The sequence below is a fragment of the Mirounga leonina genome, unplaced genomic scaffold (genome assembly GCF_011800145.1).
Source record: "Mirounga leonina isolate KUSES-001 unplaced genomic scaffold, KU_Mleo_1.0 Mir_199, whole genome shotgun sequence".
NCBI classification, from domain to species: Eukaryota; Metazoa; Chordata; class Mammalia; order Carnivora; family Phocidae; genus Mirounga; species Mirounga leonina.
The window spans coordinates 7734734-7753985 of record NW_023270498.1 but is presented as its reverse complement, the minus strand read 5'-3'; positions in this window follow the sequence as shown (position 1 = coordinate 7753985).

The following is a 19252-nucleotide window of genomic DNA, read 5'->3' as shown; positions in this document are numbered from 1 at the left end:
CAAATCTTGGAAAATCAGGAACCACAAAGCTGGGAGAGGTAAAGAATGTTTCTCTTAGAGACTTATGAATGGAGTGTGTCTGCCAACACCTCGTTCTGACTTCTGGTCTACAGAACAATGAGGAAATAAATTTCTGAGAAAACCAATGCAGCCGTCATTTGCATTTGACCAGTATCTTACTTTCAAAATATGAGGATTTCATATTCATGGCTCAAAAAGAAATAAATATGAGAGAAAAACCAGTCAGAAAGTTAGGTTGCCTGATGCAGTAACTAATGTACTGCAAAATCAGGGAAGTAGGAATTTGTGAGAAACTGTGGAAAAGCTCTTTGGTCTCCTTGCAAAAATAAGGAGCTCCCTGTGGCATTTTTAAACTTTTGACTCCGAGCGATTTTTTTTTTTTTAAATGATGGGTGGTTTTAACAGCTTATTTCTAAAACAGATTATGGACACTAAGAGTGAAATATGTAAAAAAAAAAAAAAAAAAAAGTTAAAAAGTAACCTCCACTTCTGGTCCTAGAATAGCAACTATTCAGTCTTCACAGGTAGTTTACTTAGTGTGCAAGGCATATGTCAGCTATTTTAAATCCAATTTTTAGGTAAAGCAAGTGAAATGCAAAGTGGTTAAAAGAAGCTACTTCAGGCATGTTGCCATTAAAAAAAATATCCACTAGGCAGGCTAACTATTCCCACCCTGTGGCCAGTAATCTATCATACAGCTGCCACATCCCTTTAAATATTAAAATGATGAAATATGGAGTAAACATGCCATGGAAATAAAATTGGCCATAACAGTGGGAGAGGAATGGAATTAGTCCAGAGACATATACAAATTTTGTCAGGCATGCTGATTGTCCAAATGAGATTGAAGGCCATTAATTTATAAGAATACCCAGCTACAAAGTAGATGGTATAGACTGAACCTAGCTTGTGATTTGAAGAGAAACATGGTAAATTTGAAGTTAAGTTATTACTAATACACATAGAAACTTTCAAACATAATAGCATGGGAACTTTATATTCAAGACTTATAACCAGATTAAGGCTGCTAGATCAAAGATTTTATATCCTTAAATAGTTTCTTTTTAAAAAAATTAAATGAAAACACATGAGCTCAGACAATAATTGAGATAAAAATATAATTAGGGTATGGATTTTTTTTATGGATACACAAATTTTATTTGCAGAAAATTGTAAGCTATAACTATAGAGAATTTGATGTATTTTATGTTTTCCAAGTTTTTATTTAAATTCCAGTTAATTAACATACAGTGTAATATTAGTTTCGGGTATAGAATTTAGTGATTCAACACTTACATACAACAGGGCATCGACATTCTTATAATTTTTTTAAAATAAATTTTAGAATCAGTTTCTTAAGCTTCATCATAAATAAGACTGATATTTTGATTGGGATAGCACTGTATTTATAGATCAATACTTTTTTTGCTTAAGAATATTTGCCTAAAATCACAAGTAGATTTTGAGTTTTATCAAGTAGTTTTTTACAGTTATCACTATGTTCATTTTAATCTTTCCTTCCCTAGTCTAATGGTTTGATAAACTGATAGAGAACATCTGCCTTGGTGATATATTGCTGGAACAGAATAGCTAATTTAAAAAAAAAAGTTGCACTTATTGTCACATGTAAAATGAATCTCTATTCCTGTTGTTTTATATTTGTTTTAGTATCAGAGCTTTTCTGGATTTATAAAATGACATTTTCTATATTCAACAATCTACAGTTTCTTAGAGACTTAGTTATATGATGTTAGAAGGAATTTATAAATAAAACCATTTAGAATTAAAGTTTCTATGAAGGTAATTTGGGAACAATTATACCTTTTTCCTGTCACATTGTTCAATTTGGATTTTAAAAATTTTCAGGCAATTTTTGTCATTAAAAGAATTATAACAATTCACTTCTGTTGATAGTTTCAAAATGATTAACGTGTACATATATCATTATGTACTGTCCTCATTATAAAAGCAAAATAAAACAAGTCTTTCCCCTGCAGCAGCATCCTTCTTTTTCTTAAATAAATATTTCTGTTTTATATCTTTATTTTTAACAAGTTATTTCTCCACAAAGTTGTTTATATTTTATTTTATTTTTTGGAAGTTGTCTATATTTTATTTATTTTTATTTTTTTTAAAGATTTTATTTATTTATTTGACAGAGAGAGACAACACAAGCCAGGGGAGTGGGAGAGGGAGAAGCAGGCTTCCCGCTGATCAGGGAGCCCAATGGGACCAAGACCCGAGCCAAAGGCAGACGCTTAACAACTGAGCCACCCAGGTGCCCCGGAAGTTGTCTATATTTTAAACTAAGGTCTGAAATTCTGTTTTGTTTTTTTCTCTTTTTTTCAAATCTTCATTGTGGTTATTTTACTAATGTTTAACATTATTTATCTATTTATTTCTAATTTTTGATTTGTGAAATAAAGAAATTATTTAATTCAGAGGGTTTTTTTAATATGTGATTACATACTTGTTTGTATTTCATAAGTACTAATGGGTAATAATCTTATGGCTGTTATATCTTAAGTATTCTGTATATAAAATTTAAAGCTTCTCAACTACAATTATTCAGATGCATATTTTATTAATTTCCAATTTGTTGAAATAATTTTGCTCAAACTTTTTAAAATGCATTATTATTCCAGTGACAAATATGAACTTTGAATGATGAACCTGCATTCAAGCTCTGACGACTGGGTAATGAACTCTACTTACATTTCTTATTTTATACAATGCTTGACACATATTTAGTACCTAATAAGTGGTGGTACCATTAGCAGTTCTTATCTATATTATTGCTTTCATTATTCCCAAAGAAAGTTATCTGCACTTTATGACATTTGATTTGTGGCCCACTATATAAACACATATACAGATATCCCAGGGGCACTTGTTGTAAAGGTATATCATATTTATTATAGTAGAGACTGATTGATTTTTAAAATAGTCATACTAACACCTTTCCTATAAAAATCTTCATTTTTCATTAAAAAAAATCTCATTATGAAGCATGAGAGATGTAAGAGATTTTCCCAGTATAATTATTTTTCTTTAATTGTCCAGTTATATGATCTACATGTGAATTAAGTTTCTCCCATTATTTTGCCATTCTTGTTTATTTCATTCTCTATTCCATCATTCAAAACTTCCATAATAATATTATATAATGTGAAAAGTATACCTAATATTTAATATAATATGTACCATTACAGAACAACTTTTGCCATGTTTAATGTTATTTTCTCTTGCTACAAATATATTTACAATTAGCATGAAGCATGGCTCTAACAAACTTAAAATAAGAAATTATTTATGAAGTGAGCACGTTTAAATATATGTATATTTAAAACCACTTGCCTTAAAGTGGTATGATTGGCATATTTTTGTTTCATTACTTATGCTTGAGGAAGAAGGTAAAATAGCATCCAATTTAACAGTGAAATATAAGCTATGAAACATGAAACTCACTCTAATTGAATTAATTGAAAATTTATAGCTTGGAATAAATATGCACTAACATAATACTAATGCTTATACTGCTAAATGTTTCAAATAATATTTTCTCAATTCAACATCTGTTTTTTTTAAGTGTGCTGAAAAGTGTCTTTTTCAAATAACAGAAAGACCCAAATTTGCTATCAAATTATTATAGAAAGTATGTCCCATTTGACAGTTTCCATTGTGGGATAGAGTAACAGTTCTGTCTAATGAACATTACTGATTTAAAGGAAGTCTTTATAAAATGTGCTACCATTAATATGAGAAGATTATAAGATGAATAGAACAATCTTAAAGATTGTTTATCATTAGAAAAGAAGATTCAATATCTGTTTCATTAGAAAATGATTTAATCTGACTTAAGGAAAAGATAAAATGAAATCACTTCCTTGGGCTTAGTAAGGAGCAGTGTGGGCGACAGCCTATAGAATTACATGATCAGAGATGATCAGAATACAAACTGGACAATGACTTTATGCTTCCAAACTTGTTTCTAATTACTTGCTGAGGCAAATTTAGAAACTAACTGCACAATAACACTGTAATTATAGCTAGATGAGTTGGAATGCATATTGCTGATAATTTACAAATTGATTTTTATTTATGAAGAATGTAGTAAAGTGCTGGTACAGGGTGGGCTTCATTCAGGAATCACACATTGTAATTGTCCTCATATTTAGTCTCATTTTTAAGTTTAAACATCCAAACCATTTTAATTATCAGTAGGTAAAAACTGAACCTTTTCTCATCCAAGGCAGTTAAGATGCTTTGATTTGAGCTCAATTTTATCAATATTAAGTGCTCCTATTTATTCTCAACTATTTGCATCCCTAAGGAAGAAAAAAATACCTCTAGTTATTAAGAGGCCTGAAAAGAAGGCGGGCTCAACTGAGATTTCCTGCCAAAATTTTAGTGTTCAGCTTGACAGAGCACACAGGCAAAACCTCTCTCAGAGAATAATATCCATTTGGGGACATAGCATCATAGGGTCTTTGGACAGCATCAAGGATGCCCTTAGGACTCTGATTTGCTTGATTGCATGAAAACCAACCCAGACCAAAACCTTTCTCAATTTTTAATCTCTTACCCTTTGCACTGTACTTAGCATACCCAGTAAGTGCCCTCCAAGCCCATATGGAAAAGGTAAGAGTGAAATGTACCAAGTGTGTAACTGGTAGGATAAGCATCCTCCTCCCAAGGCCCTCAAGCTCTCCACAACCCTGGTGCTGCCTTGGGGCAGTTACACCATCAAAGAGGCTCACCCACTGCTTTGACTAGGCTTGTATAAAAACAAACAAGCTGCAAGAGTTCAACCAGGGAGTCTTGGAATCTCATCTTCTGTGCTTTGATTTCAGATTCCTTAGAAACAATAAAAGATTAAAGTGAAAAAGGCTAAGATAGAAATATTCCTCCAAAACAGTTACACATTTGCAGAAAACAAGCAACAATGAAGTTTGTACAGATTAACTTAGCTGTCTTGGGAGATAATTACCAGATATGCATTTTGATTTTATCAAACATATATTGTACCTGAGCTGGAGGAATGGGTGAAAAGTGTGAAAGCATTGCATTTATGAATCATTTATTTTGAGCTATGCATATTACTATGCTCTGGGGATAACTTTTGTAATAGAAAAAATATATTTTTTAATTAGAATGATATTGTGTAATCATGAAAGTGTTGTAGCAAGCACTTTGTTTTAAAGAAAAACTATTCTTGAGAAGAGTAATGCATTATTGAAACTGTGCAGGGTGTTGAGGTCAATTGTTGCTGTAATTGCCTAGTCATTCAGTCAATCAGAGAACATACTGATGGTCTAAAATGATGTGGTGCAAGGGTTGAAACCAAGAGTACCATTCTGTCTTGGGGCAATCTTCCATTCCCTAGGGAACGATCAGTAACTATCAATCAATTGAGATTGAAATGCAGCAATAAAGATGTGTCCCAGGAATGCGACACAGTGCTAAACTGAAGGAACCCATGAGACTGAAGTTTAAATCTAAACGGCTATGTAAGCATAATTTCAGAAATAGTCAATGCTAAACCAAAAAAAAAAAAAAAATCCATTAACTAATGCTGTCATTTTTAAGTTTATGGCTTGTCCTTCACTTTTATTGAGGAGATAAGAAAAGAAAATGGTTTTGCCTTAAAAATTCAGCACCTAGATTATATATGAATGTAGAATTTCTGCACTTTGATATAGCATACTTTATCAAGCACACAAAAATCATATCTGAGTTTTCGTTGCTTTGTTGCTTGGTTGATTTATTTGTTTTCAGGCTAAATTGAATTCAAGGCAATAACATCAAGGAGAACACAGGGCTATTTTTATTGTAAAACACAGTCCACTATGAGGTTATATATGGGAAATTATAACATAAAATATTTGAAATAAAATATTCATGGATTTGAGGTTTGCTTTGTAAGTCCAGAAAAGCCATGAAGCCTTTCCTGGAAACTGTATATAAACATAAACCGTTCACATAAGAACATACAAATATGATGTTGCACATAACTTTTAGGACATACAAAATAAATAATTATAAAGAAAACAGTACAGAAAAAACTGAAAAACCTAACAAAGAATATGTAGAAAGTACAGGATAAAAACTAGTAAATGTTATAACAAGAAATATTAAAAAAAAAAAAAAAAGAAAGAAAATATCTTGTGCCTGAATGTTTGTTTTTGCCTGAATATTGGAACAGTGCAACTAACTTATTACAATAAAAATTGAAGAAAATATATTGAACTTTTAAATAGTACAATAGTAGTGTTAATAAGAAGAATGTGAAAAATGCTAAAATCCAATTTAAAAAGAAAAATAAATTGACAAGATTAAAATATGCTAACATAATGGGGCGCCTGGGTGGCTCAGTCGGTTAAGCATCTGCCTTCAGCTCAGGTCATGATCCCAGGGTCCTGGGATGGAGCCCCACATCGGGCTCCCTGCTCAGCAGGAAGCTTGCTTCTCCCTCTCCCACTCCCCCCGCTTCTGTTCCTGCTCTCCCTATCTCTCTCTCTGCGAAATAAATAAATAAAATCTTTAAAAACATTAAAAAATAAATAAAAAATAAAATATGCTAACATAAGAAAATTAACTTCTACTAGTTTTGAGGGTGTATTATGTGCCCAAAGCTACGTAAGTACTTATTAACACATTTATTCCCCAGAAAAACCTTTGAGGCAGATAAAGAAACTGAGGCATGGAGAAGTCTCACAATAGAAATCAACTTATCTGGGATGTAAACACAGATAACCTGCGCCAGAACTCAGTGTATCATCCAGTATGTTATACTCCCTTTCTGTATAGAACTACAGTAATTAGAAGTGGAAATTGCACAACGAATAGCAGGTTGATGGGCAGAAAAGGTATTCCTGAAACAGGAATTGCTTATAGAAATTGCTTATAGAAAATCACACTTCATGTATAAAATGAAGTCTCACAAATAAATCAGTGTTATTTGAGCACCATGACAAAATGATCAATCAGAGGAATCTTAAGTCATAGACAATACTACTCCTTTGGTGCAATCTAATGGTTTCTGACCTCAGTGTTTAAGACAACATTCTTACAAGGACCTGCAAAGATCAAATTTATCTGGCCCTCTGTTGGACGCCCAGGATCCACTTGACATGACTCCCTTTTAGCAACAGACCCTGAGAGTTTTACTGGGCACATGGAAATCCCATCTGGTATCATATTTCTCAGACTCCCATGCAGCTGGGATCACTGTGTGGTGAAATTTTAACCATGCTGCACAAGAGAACACAATGTGCAAAATATCAGCTCACAGACTTTAAAAGGTAATGTCTTGCTTTCCACTTCTTTTTTCTTTTTCACTTTTCTGTACCCTGGAGCCTTGGAATATGGACTTGGTGCTGGTGACCCTGCTTTGATCATGAAATGAGAGCAAGACTTTAAAAAAATAATGAAAGAATATGATAGAAGGGAACTGGATATTGTATGAACCTGTGATTAAGTGCTGCCTACCCATCTGAAACACCTGCCTGTGTTTGAACTGTTGTGTGCAAGAAAAATGAATGTCCCCTGTGTGTGAGCCACTCTATTTTTTTTTCTCTTTGTTGCAACATATATCCTAATTTGTAATAGTTTCTTTGCTACCTCACCAACCTCATTTCTTACCACTTTCCCTCATTATTCATTCCAATGGCTGCAAGAGACTCTGCTGTTTCTCAAAATAGAACAATCCCAATTCAAGAACTTTCACATCCTCTTCCTTATGCCTCTCCTCACAAATATCCCATGGCTTGTTCTCACACTTCTTCAAGCTTCTGTTTAAATATTAAGTAAACATGGAGATCTTCTGACTAACTTGTACATACTACTTCGCATCTCCTTAACCTCTCCTGATTTTTCTATGGATTCTCTCCCCTATTGTGCATTGTCTATATAATTCCTAATAAACATAAAAATGTTTCTTTTTTAAAAGTGCACATGAAACTGTCATAAAATCAATCACAGATAACTAAGAAACATCAGTAAGACACATGAAGTTAAAATATTATAAGCAATAACCTTTGATTAAAATTCAATGAAATGAGAAATTAAATGGAACATGAATGGAAAGTTTACAAAAGAAGTCATATAAATCCATGTAAAATCATTTTTTCCCTCTACAGAAATCAAATAATACTAAGATAGAAATACATTTTCATCAATAAAACTAGTTAATTTTTTTTTTTTTTTTATGCTGAAAGGGCTAGGTCAATGTATGTAATGCTTGTGGGAGCTTAATTTGCTACAGGCTTTGAGAAAAGCAATTTGACAATATTTATATGGATCATTAAAAATGTTTATATACTCTAGACCATTAGTTCTGCTTCTGTAATTATTATTTTTTTACATAAAATAATCGACAAGACAATCAAAAATTGGTATATAAAGATATTTATTGTACCACTTTAGTAATATGGATAAAATAAAAATATATACATGTTTGTTGAATGGTCATCTTATCAGGCTGTTCTAAACTGATGGAATATTATGAAACTCCCCAAATAACAACTTTTAGATATAACCCAGTTATTGAATAATAATAATGATTAATTTATTTTCCTGTGCTAAATAAATGACATAGCATAAGTAAACTATCTATATTTGTGTATCTATATATAGAAGTACTGATTGGAAGGAAAATTTGTTTCACTGAAGACGGAAGTGTCAGAAAAAAAAATATCTATATGTGGCTGGGAATGATGTGCATATTCTGTAGGTAGAAATATGACTCAACTAGTTCTGGAGAACTTACCTCATTGTCTGAGAGAAACCAGATAACGACAGGGACGCTGTATTGTATTGGCATTCTTGTAACTGAAAATATGGGTATAGTCAAGAACAGAGGTAATAGTCAACCAGATGGAGTGGAATGTCCCTCTAAAATGAAATTACAATGATATTATTTCCAGTTTCTTTGATGCATGTCCTACTGCTCATACCCTAAATATGTAATGTGAAATAATATGTAAACTAAAGTGAATAGTTTCGTAGTAGACAACCCCTGGTAGAGTCAGTCTCTCACTGAGGAATAGTCAGATAAAAAGTGTGGGAAGAGTTGGTGTGTTAGATAATATGGGATATGAAGCAAGGAATTTTCATTACACATAAGTGGTTCCATTAAGCAGAGAGCGCTTTTGCATCTTGGGTTTCATAGACTTCTCTCATTCTGTTGTCAAAGACTGTAAATAACATAGGTGTCCCCGAATCCACACTGCACTGCACAAGGTGGGGTACTGAACAGGAGAGGGCTACACAGAGATAGAACCCTAGAAGTCTAGAGAGAACTGCCTGTAAATAGTCAGCAAGTAACAGTGTGAAGAAATTATGCAAGATCAGGGAAAGATTCATCCAAAAAGATTTGAGGGAACATTACTGAGAATTCACATAACACCAGGAATAGTATCAATCTGGAAAACAACTCAAAATTCAGTGTATTTGACATTTGGAAAGGTCTTGCCTCAATAGTGGGGAAAAATACTCCTGTAGACCTACCAAATAGATCTTAAAAACAAAAATATAGAGGGTCCACTTGTCCCCAGGTAACTTAACCATTGTCTCAAAAGAAAGCACAAGAATATGTATAAGACTAAAGAAATATATAGCACCCAACAAATTAAAATTCACATCTGACATCCAATTAAAGATTACCAGTCAGAAAATACAGGAAAATGCAACTCTTAACATGAAGAAAAATAAAAACAATCTAAAATATCTAATAACTGGCAAAAAATATTAGAAATAGCAGGTATAGACCATGGAGCAGTTATAGGTCATGAAAGATTAAAAAGACCCACCATGGACAAGGAGAGGGGAAAACTACAATGTCTGAGATAAAAAAAATGCATGGGATGAAATTAAAGCAGATTAGGCATTGCAAAAGTAAACATTAGTGAATTTGAAATTAAAACAATAAAAACTATCAACAATAAAACACAGGAGAAAAAATAATTTAATCAGTAAGCTATGGGACTTCATGCAGCCTAATATATGTGTAATTAGACTCCCAGAATGAGACGGGTAGGCAGAAATATATTTAAAGAAATAATAGCTAGAAGATTCCAAATTTGGTGAAAATTGTGAATGGTTGTATCCAAGAATCTCAAAAAAAAAAAAAAAATACACACAAGAAACATGAAGAAAATTATACCAAAGCATAACAGGAAAATTGCCCAAAAGTGATAGCCAATGTTAAAAGCTGCCAGAAGAATAAAAAAAGACATGTTACATACAGATTAATGACGATACAAAATAAACACAACAGCGTACTTCTCTTCAGAATCATTGTAAAAGACACTACACTATAAAAAAAAAAAAAGAAATATAAATAAAATAGTCAACCTAGAATTTTGTACGAGGCAAAAATATGTCTCATTAAAAAAGAAAAATTTTTTTTCAGATATACAAAAGTTAAAAGAATTCATAATTAGAAGAACTGGACTAAACAAACAAGAAAACACAAAACAAAAATCTATTAATTGCAATCTTCCAGGCAGAAGGAAAATCACAACAGACAGAGAACTGGATCTATACAAACAAGCAAGAGCACTAACAATGATAACTATGTGGGTAAGTGTGTACAGTATTTATCAAGTAGTTGGTATGACAATCATAATAGAAAGGCCTAAATATTATTACGTAGTTATACTATATGCCAAGTGGTAGATTATCACTTGAATATAGACTGTGGTGAATTAAAGATGCATACTCTTGTTGCCCTAAAGCAACAACCAAAATAACACTAGAAAATCTTATACTTAATGTGCAGTAAAAACTTAACCTCTCAATAAAAGGTCTGGCCTTTGCCTCTCCCCCTCCCCCACCATTGCCTTTGGAGACAATCTTCATGTCATGGCCTTGGGCTAGCCAGAGAGTAAAAATGTGATTTAGGGTGGGGGAAAGCCACACCAAAAATAACCATTAATGTGATTTGGGTCACATTGTATCAGACGACCTGGAGACTGAAATCAGCCATGTGGGCAATCAATCAATTAAGTGTACCTACTAGAGCCCCAATAAAAACTCTGAACACTGAGGTTCAGGTGAACTACCATGTGAGCAACACTGTGAAGTTTCCCACTCGACACCAGGAAATCAATGAATCCTGACTCCATAGGGAGAGATTAATGGAAGCTCCACATGTAATCCTTCCCCACACTCCAATGTGCTTCTTCCCTTGACTAACTTTAATCTGTGTCTTTCCCCCATAATAAACTAACTATAAGCAGAATAGCTTTAAGTCAGTTATGTGAGTCTTTCTAGTGAATGATCAAAGTTGAGGAAGATTTAGGAAGCCACTTGTGATGGTTAATTTTTAGTTGTATGTGTCAATACGACTAGACAATAATATCCAGTTATTTAATCAAATATTGATTTAAGTTTTGCTGTGAAGGTGTTCTGTAGTTGTGGTTTCTACCCAGGATAAATTGACTTTAAATAAGCGCATTACCTTAGATAACATCAGTGGGGCTCATAAATAAGTTGAAAGCCTTAGGAGCAAAAACACGCATCTTGGAGAGAAAAGAAATTCTGCCTCAAGAATGGAGATTCAAAGCATGCCAGAGTTTCCACCCTACCAGCCTTCCCTACTGATTTTAGCTTGGACAGCTCATGCAATCACATGAGCCAATTCTTTAAAATAAATCTCTTCATATCCTGTTTCCAGTAATAAAGACACCACTGAGAGTCTATGGCATGAGGTAGCAACAGAGATAAACAAATTATCACCATTAGCTAGTCCTTACCAATACTTATTAAAAGGTAAGTTTCTGAGTAAGTGTATATTTCACACCTTAGAATATTTCTGTCAAAATAACGAGTATTATGAAATTGGCTTTTTGCTTGTAACTATGCTAGATCAAGTGGGGAAAGACTAGGGGTAAGATCAGGGCTTCAAATTCTTTTTTTTTTTTTTTTTAAGATTTTATTTATTCATCTGAGACAGAGAGAATGAGAGAGAGAGAGAGCACATGAGAGGGGGGAGGGTCAGAGGGAGAAGCAGACTCCCTGCTGAGCAGGGAGCCCGACGCGGGACTCGATCCTGGGACTCCAGGATCATGACCTGAGCCGAAGGCAGTCGCCCAACCAACTGAGCCACCCAGGCGCCCAGGGCTTCACATTCTTAACTTAAACCTATGTCATCATTTGGTCTGCAGGGACCAGATAACCTTTTCCTTCCATATGACATACTCTGGTCCCTTACACTGATGGCATTGGTGATTGGACCTACTGAGCAAGAAGTAGCAATTATTCTAAACTTCTTGGTGAAACATTTAAAGATCAGAGGATGGAAGTAAGTCTGACAAAAATTCTGACAAAACCTCCCACCTCCGTAAAATTTCTAGGGGTCCAGTGGTGCAGGACATGGTAAGATATCCCTTCTAAGGTGGAGAATAAGTTGTTGCACCTGGCCTTTTCTACAATGAAAAAGAAAGCACAATTTCCAGTGGCGTGTGCTACTCTATTTATTGAGTGACCCAAAACGTGCTAGTTTTGAGTAGTGTCCAGAACCAAAGAAGGCTCTGCAGCAGGTCCCAGCTGCCTGGCTCTTCCAATTGAGCAGTATGACCTAGATGATCCAATGGTGTGGCAGATAGGGGTTTTGTTCAGAGGCTTTGGGGGTGAATCATAGAGTAGGCCTTGGGGATTTTGAAACAAATGCCTGCCTTTCTCTCAGAAAACTGTTTCCTTTTGAGAAAAAGCTCTTGGTCTACCAGTGAGCCTTAATCAAGACTAAATGCTTAATCATGGGCCACCAACCTGAGCTGCCCATCATGTACTAGATGTTGTCTGATTCACCAAGTCATAAAGTTGGATGTACTCAGCTTCCATCATGAAAGGGGTAGCACTTTTTGTCTGACTGAAATAGATACTTTCTATGGATATAGATTGGCTTTCCCTGCATGAAGTGTTTCTGCCAAAACTGCCATCTGTGGACTTACAGAATGCCTTATCCATGGTCATGATATTCCACACAGCATTATTTCTAATCAAAGAACTCACTTCACAACAAATGAAGGGCAGAAAAGAACCCAGGAGTATGGAACTCACTAGTATTACCATGTTTTCATCATCATGGACCCGTTGCCTTGATAGATGGGTGGACTAGCCTGTTGAAGACTCAGTTGCAATGCCAACTAGACTGCAGTACCTCGTAAGGCTGTATTTCTCAAGAAGCTGCTTATGCTCTGAATCAGTGTCAAATAGATGGTGCTTTTATCTCTAGGATTCACAGGTCCAGGAACCAAAGGATGGAAATGAGACTGGCACCACTCATTATTACCCCTACTGACCCACTATCATTTTTTTTTTAAATTTCTTTTACTTTCTGCTCCCACGACCTTCTTTTCCACTCATCTAGAGATTGTACTTCCAAAGAGAGGAATACTTATACTAGGAGATACCATAACAATTGAATTGAATTGAAAGTACAAATCAAAATTACTTTGAGAATTAGTGTTGTTATTTCCAAATTGATACTTACTGATAACATGTATCTTTCATAAACTGCGTATCTCCTACAGGATAGTAGTCTAAGTTACAAAGCATAATGAAGACATCTGATCTAATACTGTTAGCAAGTTGTGTGAGTCATTCTAATGAATTATCAAACCTGAGGGAATTTTAGGAACCTCTCTATCATAGTTAATTTTTTATCAACTTGTCTTGGCTATAGTATTCAGTAGTTGATCAAACACTAATCTGGGGTGCTTGGGTGGCTCAGCCAGTTAAACTCTGACTTGATTTTGGCTCAGGTCATGATGTCAGGGTCGTGAAATCAAGCCCTGTGTAGGGCTCCGGCTCAGCACTGGGCATGAGCCCGCGTTGGGAGTGAGCCTCCTTAAAATTCTCACTTTGCCCCTTCCCATTCATGCTCTCTCTCTCTCTCTAAAACAAACAAACAACAACAACACGAACAATACCTTAAAAAATGCTTATCTAGGTTTTGCTGTGATGGTATGTTGTACATGTCGTTAACATCTACAATTAGTTAACTTTAAGTAAAGGGGATTATCCTCCATAACGTTGGGTGGGCCTTATCCAATAACTGAAAAAATATATCAGTAGATAGCTTCAAACTAGTGAAGAGGTATTTTTCCAGTTTTCTCCAGTATCTCTCCCAAGTGTCCTCCAGTCTAAACTAATTCCAATTAGCCCACATCACCTCTCACCCCTTTGGAGTCATTGGTCGTTGGTGGTTCCCAGTGATCCTGTTTCCTACTGTTCAGAAAACTGCATCCTCCAGTGTCTTGGCCTACCAACTTCCTTCCCAGGCAATTTCTTTTTGCATATAGACGATGCCCTTATTTGATATGCCACTTTGATTTGGCCTAGCCACCTCCACAGGGCCTTCCTTTCTGTATCTCTGAAGATAGACCTCCAAAATAAATCAGGATGTGCATATGATCATGGCAGGTAGTGCCCACATCAGAACAGGAATGGAGACCCACTCCCTTTCTCTGATCCTAGGATTCCCCAACCTCACCAGGAGTCGAGCACCACATTGTTGAAGAAGTAGGGTGTGGATCTGGTGACTGGCATGTGGTCTCACCTGCAGCTGTCTTCCCATCTTGAGTCATGGTTATCTCTTCACTCTGCCTTCCACTGCTGCAGAGACCTTCCTGTCTAGCATGGCTCCTCCAAACCTGGGAGATGCTTGGCTTTGTGGTAGCTGAACTTCTGTGTAGGAAGGTATAACCCACTCACCCCTGAGCTTTGCCCACAGTCTTCCATGATGTATCCTTGCATTGTTCTGGTGGATGCGTAATGGCATGGAAACCTCTTTGCCAGGAGCCAGGAAATGTGGGTGACTGATGTTTCCTTAGTACTTTTTTTTCCCTCTACACCACTTTCTACAGTCTTGTTTTTAAACAATTTTTGTATCAAAAATGTGTATCTTAGTGTATATCTTTCAGAGAGACAGAGCTTGGAGAAGCACTTCACTGTGGTCTGTCAACTTAGAGAGGACCTTTGAGTATGCTTCATGGGACTTGAGTACCAAGCAATATTACTTAAGATGTTATAATGTGAATTCTCCTGTTGAGGCAACCCTTAGATGCAATCTTTATTCCAAACACTTTATGTGTTTGGAAACTAGTTTACCATCATCTAGTATAAAGAACCATGATGCTTAAAAGACATTAGATGTTTTAGAATTCATTATTTTACCACGTTTGTTGAATAAAGAAATTTATTCAATGTTCTTTTTTGGCAAAATATTTATAATGTAGTCCCACCATAATCCATCTCCATGGAAATTAGATTTAAATATTTAAATTTAATTTGCAAGAGATTTGATTACTGATTTTTAAAACTGAATTATCCATCATTTAACCACAACTACTTAGGATTAATAAGTAGGTTTTTAAATAAATATAATTAACATTGAGAAAATTATATTTTCTCATTCAGTGTAATTGACATTTCATGTAAAATTCTAATATATTGACCATGTTTTCACTGCATAAATTTGCTATATAAATATATGTGTGTATATATATACCTCCCCATCTCATATATGTAAATAATATATAAATATTTATATAAGTTATATATATATATGTGTGTGTATGTATATATATATATATATATATATATGTATATATATATATCTCCCCCCATCTCCCATATGTATATGTTTATATACATAGTTGGCCTACCAACTTCCCTCCCAGTATATTTATATACATACATATGGGAGATGGAGGGTAGTTCTTACTTCCAGCTCCAGAGATCTAAACAGGACGTGAGGAAGAAGTTTCCAACAGAGGAACTATTCAGCTCTACAGGATCAGAAAACCATAGCTGCTTAATCTGCTCTTCTTCTTGTTCTTTCCTTTCTTATTTCTTTAGGTTCAAAAGTGAAGGAACTACCTATTTATGTACAAAAAGCAAGCTATCAAAAATGTATTTCATTTCTGTATGTTCAGAACTCAATTCTGAACTCATTAGTTGCTTTGAAAAATTAATTCTAACTCTACAAGTAAGTGACGTCTATTTAAAATTAGATTGTAGAAGGCCTTTTTAGATTAGATTAATTTTTAAAGAAAGAAGTTTTATAAGTGATTCCCTAACACTTCCTTATTATAGTTCTGAGTGTACAGAGTGTGTCCCCTTCTTTGTAGTGACCCCACTAAGAGTGATATTTGGCATTCACCCTGCATCAGGATACTTTTATGACAATATTCACATATGTTGGCTCACAACCTCTTGGGATCTTCTTGGGTGAGATCTGAACCTGGCTTCCAATGGAGATCGGGAGAAGAGGCAGGCAAATCCAGATAGGCAGGTTGCAGGTGTAGAAAGCAAGGGAACTTACATATGTGGCTTATCTTGGACAGCCGCAAGACAAGGAGATCTCCACCCCAGCCTGCCAAATCTTAACTTTATATAGAGGTCTTACCTGGGCTCAGTCACATACTCAGTCCAGATGGCCTCAACACCACATTTCTATTTCAAAGCTGTGACCTTGGGGCAGCCTGTGGGAGTAAGGAAAGTAAGTGAGATGCACATTCCAGGGACAGAGGAGGTGGTGAGAAGCCTCCAATTGCCCAAGTCCGCTCGTGCATCAGCTGGTGATTATGTCTTCTTGAGGACCTCTACTAACAGCATTGCCCCAAGATCCCTTGCAAATTTAGAATGCATGTGTTGTTTCTTGGAATTCAATCCTGGTTATTGCATAACAGCATATAAACTATTTCACATATGTGGCGGATTGTTTTGTCACTTGCAGAAATCAATGCATGTCCCACTCAAGTATCTGTTCCATTTTGATCTATTTCAAGATTCTTTTCACAATTTAGACTGCAATGATTTTTACCACCAACTGCTTATGTTCACACCATTTTAATAGCAGTTTTAGATCTTTGAGCAACTGGTCAAATGCTTGTTCTGGGTTTTTTCTTTGTAAGTGGGTTCTTTTCTCAGTAATAAGCAAACCAGAGTCACATGGTGCACTAAGAAGAGAATGTACTTACCTTAATAGCCTTATACAATGACAACACACACACATATATATACACACAAATACACACATATAAATTGAAATTTGCAGTAGCTCTGAATTACCAAAATGTGTTTGACTTTTATTATCATTGTGATATTTTTAGTGATCTCTATAGAAATTGAACAGATGGCTTCATGTTATAATGGAGGAACAATTATCGTTAAATGGGTAATGATCTACAACATGTGAAAAAGGGAAAAAAATAAAATTCTTTTTATAGGTTTCCAGGAGATGTTTCTTTTTCATATAGGTAATAATTTTGTGCACTCTTTTATACTTCTTTTGAAAAAAAAATTGGCAAAAATACAGATTAAAAATGCACGCATACTCACACTGGCGTGTTTGTTCCCAACACGTGTCTCCCTCTTGAAATCCACACCCTCTGTCCTGACAGCTTACATTGCAGAGTCCTGGAAACACACAACCACAAGAAAATGTGGTAAAGGATGCAAATTCTTGTACAAGGTATAAAAAAAGCACAGAAGAAGGAGTTAACTCTTTTAGAGGCTGCTGGTGAGGATAAATCAAAGAACAAAGTTTTGAAGGAATTTGGAGGCAAGCCAGGTTGGATAAATTAGTATGTGGACATTTAACCAAATCATTCTCAGCAACTGCAAATAGCCAGGCACTGTTCTTGGAATAAAAATAGTGCTTTTAGAAAAGAAGATTTGGGGAAGAGAGAGGATGTCAGAGAAGCAGGTCCCTGGGCTTAGACACACCTTTAGCCCCCCACCTCAATACTCACACCATCTCTTTCCTGGTCTCTAAACTGTGCCTTTTCCTGCTCAGGGATCCCTTGAGATACTAGAGCTGTGTAGGCCACTGCTACAGGCCAGGAAAAGCATTTGCATGTCTCTCAGGATCAGCATTCAGAAAGAAGGAAAGATAATTCATAGAGCCTAGACAAAATATTAGATTAAAAATGTATATATATTTGTGGGATTTTTAAGGTCATGACTCTTTGTCTGTAATCTTTGGGCACTATCCCAAGAATTACATGCTCTCCAGGAACTACATATGTTATCTTCATATTAATCTGAATGTGAATCCTCCTTCTCATTTCCCACCTGTAGACAGAACTCCCAGTTTCTACTGGGTTCTCTGGAATGGCCATTCTGCTGTAAATAAACTTACCCCATCTTTCACCTCTAGCTCACAGTGGACATATCTTCTCACCCTAACTGAAATATTATTTTGACTACTTTACTTTACTTGAAAGGAGTCTGCCATCTTTCACCCTCTCATACCACCTGGATGGCAAGAGGCTATCACTGCTCTCTATAAGTGGTCCTTGACACAGTGGGAATGAATCAGACAAGCTCATGCAGGAATATCACTTTCTTGCATTACCCACTCTTTCCCCCTTGTTCCTATACTGGCTTTCTCTTGGTGATTCTCCCATAGCCACATTTTTTTCCACTTCTATTCTTGAATAACCTTGTTAACTTAAATATCCAACATCCCCAGCTTTCAGAATTCCTTATACTGCACTTGAGAAACTCATTCCCTTAGCCACTTTCTGGATCTTGCTATTCCAAGACTGTTCTACTTCTTCGATCTTAAATTCCTAAGCACTCCAACCCTCTAATTCCGATTAATTCTTCTACCTTTGACCTTTAAACTATAATCATATTTCCGTGTGCTCCAGGACTTCATCAAGACACCCATTCCACTGTAGCCACGATTTTCTCCACAAATTGAGACTGCATGACCTGATATCCTTGCCCCTTTTAATAATTTTATAACATATACCTTAGAACCTAAAGTTCCATTAGTTAAGTAGTTGTGGAGAAACTGGAATAGCCGTTCAGGCTTTGGTGACGGCAAATTCCTGAATTCCTATCTGGGTTGGGTATGCTTAAATATTTACTTATACTTTTTCTGCATTTAATATTCATTCTTTTCAGCCAATAGTCTCTAACATTTTTTACTCAAATTCCCTACTAGTTTTCATCATTTTCACAATGACACAGATAAAGAAAAAGGAAGCCCTCTGTTAAGATCTATCTTACCTGTACCTATCCCTAACCTGAAAAAAATGACTGAATCCAATCAGTACTGTTCTCTTTTCTGGTATCAGAAGAAGAATAACTTATCCCACTGTCCTAACATCAGAGCCATTGTAAGAGGTCAGTGCGCAGAGCTGGAAAATATGGAGAGACATCAAAACATTTTTTCTTTCTTTCTTTCTTTCTTTTTCTTTCTTTCTTT